Source organism: Camelina sativa, chromosome 6, assembly GCF_000633955.1.
Source record: "Camelina sativa cultivar DH55 chromosome 6, Cs, whole genome shotgun sequence".
NCBI lineage: Eukaryota > Viridiplantae > Streptophyta > Magnoliopsida > Brassicales > Brassicaceae > Camelina > Camelina sativa.
The window spans coordinates 13646954-13653992 of record NC_025690.1 but is presented as its reverse complement, the minus strand read 5'-3'; the positions used below and the strand labels follow the sequence as shown (position 1 = coordinate 13653992).

Genomic DNA, 7039 nt, shown 5'->3' with positions numbered 1-7039 from the left:
TTAGTGTATTATAACAAAAAAATAACTATTTTCTATAACTAAAATTTTATCTCTTTACTTTTACATATTGTTTTTACTTATGAAAAGAATTAAATATATATTCTTTGTTAAAATTAATTTTATTTTAATAACTTTGAACTCATCTACAACTATTTTTTTAATCTAAAAGTGTATCTATTTACTTTTTTTTCTCAACCAAACAATAAATTAAAAGGAAATTCTTCGGTTAGTTGTCCAAGCTGGAGGGAAGGGGTTTACAAAAGATAAGAGAACACGAAGCACGGGCAAAACAATCTGCATTTGTATTTGACACACACGGGATCAAAGAGATATAGAATAGTGGGAAGGACTCCAGCGAGTTAAAATCATCAAGCAGGTTAGATAAAGACGACCAATCTTTAGGGACTGCACAATAGTGAGTAACTCAGCGAAATCAGTCTTGAAATGTTGACAAGCAATCCCTGCAGCACGTATACGCTCTATGACCGACAACAACGCTTCTAACTCTGAATGTAGGGGGAGGGGCTCCATCTTAGACACTTGGCCCCCAACAACAAGGTTCGCTCCTCACAAACGCAACACCACCAGCCCAATCTTGAATGCACATTGGTTGCTTTCCAAGAACCATCAATCTGACAACCAGGTGAAGAAACCTAGACATCCGAAGACGGATATGGAGCTGGCATGATCCGCCGTAAAAGAGAGCGCCTCTTCCCAGGCTAACTTATCGTCCAAAGCCTGAGAAATTACATCATTCGCCTCGATCTCTAAAGCTTGAAAAACGTTTTTATTTATGGTCTTCTAGATTGCCCATAAAATCTATGGTAATTGAAGAAGTTGATCATGATCACCTTGTTGAGAGGCACCTCTCCAGAAAACAAAATTCAAATTCGAGTACATCGACTCCATTAAAATAAACATGTTTTAACTATGCAGTATATTTTCCTCGGTTAGTTGCCCAAGCCAGAGGGAAGGAGTTTACAAAAGAAACTTCATAGATAAGAGAACGCGAAGCACATACAAGATGGGTTTATCTGATTATATAAAGTTGGGTTTTGAAAGTTAGTCATTAACAAGATTTTGACATGTGTCAAGTTATCAATCTAAGATTTTGACATGTGTAAAAGTTAATATTTAATAGAAAGAATTTGATTACAACAAAAATAAAATATTTTGTTTTAAAACAAATTAATAATGTAAAAAGATAATTATCAAAAATTACATAATTTATCAAAAGTAATACAATTTTTTAAAAAGCTTTGTTTAATTGGGATTTTTTAATGGGAAAGTAATTTTTCCTTTTTTTTTTAACCAAAATTTTCTCTTTTTCAGTTGGGAATAAGTAAGATTAATATGTCGATCCAAAAAAATATTAATATATGCATCTTCAATTCCTAATACTGTATTTTAAAATTTATTGTAGTATTTTTAGATTTTTTATTTAATTTATATTTTCATTTTTAATTTGAGATTTATATATTACCATGCTTATAATTTTCTATTGTTTCTCAATTATGCCAAATTAATTTTTTTCTAATTTATTAACCTTGATTGGTTGGTCATAAACCCTTCTTTTTTTGCAAACATAATTGTTAACATTATTCATTCAATCTCAAAGGGAAATAACGAGTACAAGCTCATCAACCAAATGAATAAATAAAAAGGCTAATCAAACACAAGCGTACAACAAACATAGATAGGTAGATTGAAAAAAACATAAATAATTGTTGATAGATCCATATGAGCTCAAAGACTCTGACACTCTGGTTTGCGAAAAACTTTAAAATAATTGATTTGGCCACATACGTCACCAAAATGCACTTATTTTTTCTGTCAAGGGACTTGAGAGAACTATGCGAGTGAAGACAAAACACAGGAAAAGATCATTTGTTGATTTGTAAGGTTGGTAAACAAGTTTTTAAAGCCTCCCAGACGTAACAAACCGACCATCGAATATGGGTTTAGGGCCCACTTAGGAATAAATGTAGGGTCCACTATGGAAGATGGGCCTATGGACTGAGAATGGACATGGGCTCACTAAGCAAGGTTGCGGTTGAGGCGTTACAGAGACAGATGCTACATCATGGTGTGTCAAAGACATTTCCACGAATATATTGGGAAATTTAACATTAGTTACTATCAAAAAAATTTATGACGTTAGAAAATTTTTTTACTTTCATTGGTTGTCGTGGCAAGTCATTTTGAGATAGTAAAAAGACGTGAACATTTTATCTCCACAAAGGAAGAGGGCAGAGCCGAGGTTCTATCTATGGTTGAGAAGGTTGGACACAAGGTAATTTACCTAAGAGAGGAAGGTGGAGGAGGTTGGACGCAAGGTTATCTCCCCAAGGGACGAATGCGGTGCCAAAGTTCTCTCCATGGTGGAGAAGGTTGGACGCATGGTTCTCTCTATAAGGGATGAGGGCTGAGCCGAGGTTTTTTCCTTGGCGATCATATATTATTATGATGATATATCATTGATTACTATATTATGTAATATATTTTTTATTCAAAATGTTTTTTGAGCCAACAAGTTTAGTAATTAAAAAACTATGGAGAAGTGATAGTAAAATAGTTGGCTTAATGTGTTTATATAGACATTTTCTAGGTGGTGATAAAGAATTATTTGTAACATAGAGTATATTTAAGTGTAAAAACAATACACTTTTAATAGTAACGTACATAAAAGAATTATTTGTAACATAGAATATATTTAGGTGTAAAAACAATACACTTTTAATAGTAACATACATAAAAGATTTGTAAGTGAATATAAATCAGTAAATTATAAAATTTATAAATAACATACAACAAATTTTAATATATTTTTGTTAAATTTAATTTAATTTATAAAATTTTAAACCCGCACATCAGACGGATCCTTATCTAGTGATTTTATTATTATTCACTATGTTATAATAATTTTATGATTCTTCTTTTTTGACCAAAAGTTATTTTATTTGTCTGTGTAACTTTTTTCTAGAAGATCACATTTAATTTGTGACTTTTCCATAAATTTCGTTATTATATGAAGTTATGAACACACAATAAATCTCAGTCAGATGAGTTTAACTGGAGTATGAAGACACCACTGCTTTGGAGGGTCCATAGCATACGGAGTTGTGGACAAGGGGAGAAGATAGAGAGGACTATTTGTCTATTTCATCACTTAACAATAGGTTATATCAATTCTTGTTTTACGATTTTTGTTTTATGAAATTTCATATTGTATTCTATATACCAAATCCCCTAGCCCCGAAGGTTACATCATTCATCTTAATCCATTTTACGAACAAATAAATTAGCTCTTGGACAACAACTCAGCTTGAAGACAATACGTTTCTGTGGCAGCCCCGACGAATCCTGATAAGCAAAATATATGTAATTAACATCGCATATAAACTTATTTCATCACTCTCCATCACAAAGTTTTCAGATCCTTAAACAAAAAAAGCAGAGATTCTATTTATAAAATACCTCAAGTTTGTTTCCAACAACGTTTTCAAATGCTTTATTCGCTTTTCTTGAGCTATCAAAATTAACAACCGCACAATAGTAACCTCCCGGGGTTTTTGCTGGCTGCATGCCAGAAGGAAAAAAACAAAAAATCCGAGGTCAAAGAAAAGTTCGGTGTTAGATAAAAAGGATATATATTGTATAGTTTTGATCTCTCGCGGTACCTTAACATCGATTGTAAACTCTTTGGAAAAAAACTCTACAGAAAGAACTCGTTCCAACAGTTCAGATGGCACATTGTGAGGGATTTTATGCACAAAGAGTCTTGATTTATTAGCCTCCAAATCCTATAGTTAATTTTTTCAGACATTTGTTAAGTGTATAGTTAATAAAATTAAAACCTATAAGTTTGGTAAGAATTTTTGTGACCTCTTTAGATTGGGAAATTGTTGTGCCAACTCTTTTCTCTATAAGAGCAAGTACAAGTTTCATTGTAGCTGCTGCATCGTGTACGCAATCATGAGAAACACCGGCCTTTTGGACTTCGTAACCCAACATAGACTAGTTTAACCAAAATAGGAAAAAAAAAAAAAAAAAATGTGTCAAAGATGTTATATATTTTTGTGAATCCCTCAAGAATAGTAGAGAACCCCGTTATAAAATTTACCTTGCAACGGTCATTAAGTGAAGGTCTTCTAAACTTTCGTGCATTCGGATACTTAAAAACAAGTGAAGTATCAATTACTTTTGGATGATCTATCTTCAATACTGAAATCAAAACACTCACGTGATCAGCTTAGCCAAAAAACAAATCTAGTAAAATTAACATGGACTCAACTAGAGATTTTTAACTTTTTACTTACCTTTCAAATCATGGTCCAAACTGTGCCCTACCAAAATTGTACCCGTAGAAAGAAAGGGCCTCAATATTTCCTGCAAAGTTCACACAATTAACATAACTTGTATATTTGTTTTTATTAAGGACAAAAAAAAAACTACATGGTTTATATATTACCTGTATATCAACCACATAGAGAGTAGCTTTTTTAATATCTTCAGCAGTAACTCCTGAAATACTTGTCATATAGTCAAGAACAGGCTTGTCCGGTTTCACAAATTCGTCAAGAATCACCTAAAGCCATAAACATTTGATCACCCACTCTAAAGCCAGTTCAGATGACGCTACTAAGAAATACAAATCACCAACTCTAATAATATTAATTACTTGTAAATTTTGGTCTACAGCACCAACTCTGCCCAAACCAAGAATTCCATCTTCACAAAGAACCATCTCACAGTCAACAGCTACCATGTGTGTTGAGTTCATCACCTGCTTCGACATCTTCATTCCAACATCGGATACAAACCAGCCCTGCTTAAGTCAAAAGTCTTAAAGAACCCCATATATAATAAGTAAAAAAAAGAGAACTATACTAAACAGCAAATGCCATTGTTCATGACAGGAACAAACCTTGGAGTATGGCTGGAATGAATAGACTATTGGGTATTCCGGATGCTCAATTGTCAATCGAAGTAGCCTCTGTAACATTTTTGAAACATATTAAGTACCACCAAATATCCTCAAAACATGTTTTTTTATTTATATACTTTCCATCACACCTGCTCAGGAGTATCTTTATCGAGAGACTCTTGCTTGAACTTTTCAATCATAAGACAATTGGCGTAACATAGCAGAGCCTAGTGAGAGCAAAAAAAAGCGTAGATTAATAAAAAACCAAAAGTCATTAGTCATTAACATCAATCACATTTGTGTTATCTCTTCACTTACCTGTAAATCTTCTTTCTTCTGAAAAGTTGCTAGAAAAGCGACCAAATCATCATCATGGGAATGTCTTGAAGGGTCACTCAGCTTGATCCATACTTTTTGTCGTAAATATCTGAAAACTCCTTCCATACTCCGTTTTCTCTTCGCAGACCTAGACTTTGCACTTCCTTCACCAACTCTTCCAACACCTAAAATTGGAAAAATTTGACGGAATTAATTTTAAGATACAGAAAAAATCATCCTTCAAAGCTAAGAGCGATTTTATTCACACAAGAAAAATAGCTACTCGGAGAAGTTAGAGAAACAGATTAAAAAAAAATAAAGAGAGACGAACTTCCTACTTTAGGCTCCATGATACTAATAAGCAGTGCCGTTGAAACTGCAAAAAAAAAAAAAAAAAATCAGAGCCAGGGGAAAACTTGAGGAAGAAGGAATAGAGTTAGGGTTATAATTTCTTCGCATTTTGATAAGAGAGATTTTTTAATATGTTTTTCGATATAACTTTTAAAAAATATAGAAAACTGATTTAGGAAACTTTCCTGAATGCTTTTTGACATAACTTTCATAAATTCGTAGTTAGCAGATGAGGAAGAAGACTATTGACTCTGTATTGACTCTGGTTCTTCTATAGAATCCAATAAAAAAATTATAAGAGGTGGGGTTATTGGTTTGAGATTTGAAATAGAGTTTTAAAGATTTTAAATGTTATGGAGAATATGTTGTTATTAGATCAAGATTTTGTTAAAGTTTAGTGTTATTAGTTTGTGATTTGTAAAAAGTCAATTAAAATCTTAACAAATTTGGGTTATTGGATTCAGACTTTTATAAAGTCATTAAAAGTTTTGTGTTATTCAATTAAAACAAAAGAATCTAAGATTGTTAATAAGTTCAATTATTATGTTATTGATTCATGATTTTAGACATTTTCTTTATAAAATAAAGTCATGAAAAGTATCATAAAAATTCGGAGATTTTTTATAAGACTTTACAAAATTTTGGAAAACTAATCAATAAAACTCTGGGATTTTGCAATCTTTAACAATCTTTCACTTTTTCATTTTTAATGATTTTGTTGAACTCTTCAAAAATCTTCATAACTTACTTAAAAGAAAAAAAAAACTTTTTATTATTTCCCAATTGTATTTTGTGGTTGGAGAAATATACTTGCTTCTGAACTTGGAGTTTACTCTCTTGTTTCTGCTTCAACAAATCGAATTCACTTAGATGACTTTCACAATTGTTATAGTATTTATTACAGTTCTGTTCTATATTGTGACAGTTTATTAATTTTGCAACTGATAAACTCGAATATCTGAAAAATTATTATTAAAACTTGAAATTTATTATTATTAAGCAGTGTTAAAACTGCTTCAAAACAGAGAAAATAGGAAAGCATAATTTATAAGAACATTATAAGCTTCAACCGAATCCTAGGTTGCATGATATTGCATTATTAATCTTGAGTCATTTTACGGACATAAAAGCTAGCTGTTGAACCAGAAATGAGCTTCTGTGGCAGCCCCAACGAATCCTGAAAAGCGAAACATAACACATAAAATTACTTCATGATCACTCTTGAACAATGACTTTGAATACTTTCAAACAACAAAAGAAATTTTCACATACCCTCTCTTGACTTCCATTGATGTTATCAAATGCTCGATTTGCTTCTTTTGAGCTACCGAAAATAACAATTGCACAGTAGTAACCTCCTTGTGTTTTTGCTGGCTGACGAAAAGGAAAAATGAAAAACGAGGTTAAAATATAGTTACGTGTTATATAATTTTATGTAAATTA

General features: G+C 31.9%; 2 pseudogenes; both read right to left on the bottom strand.

Moving 5' to 3' along the window:
* On the bottom strand, positions 3209-5631 carry LOC104791240 (annotated as a pseudogene).
* LOC104699023 overlaps positions 6666-7039 on the bottom strand; it is a 2199-nt pseudogene continuing 1825 nt past the window's right edge.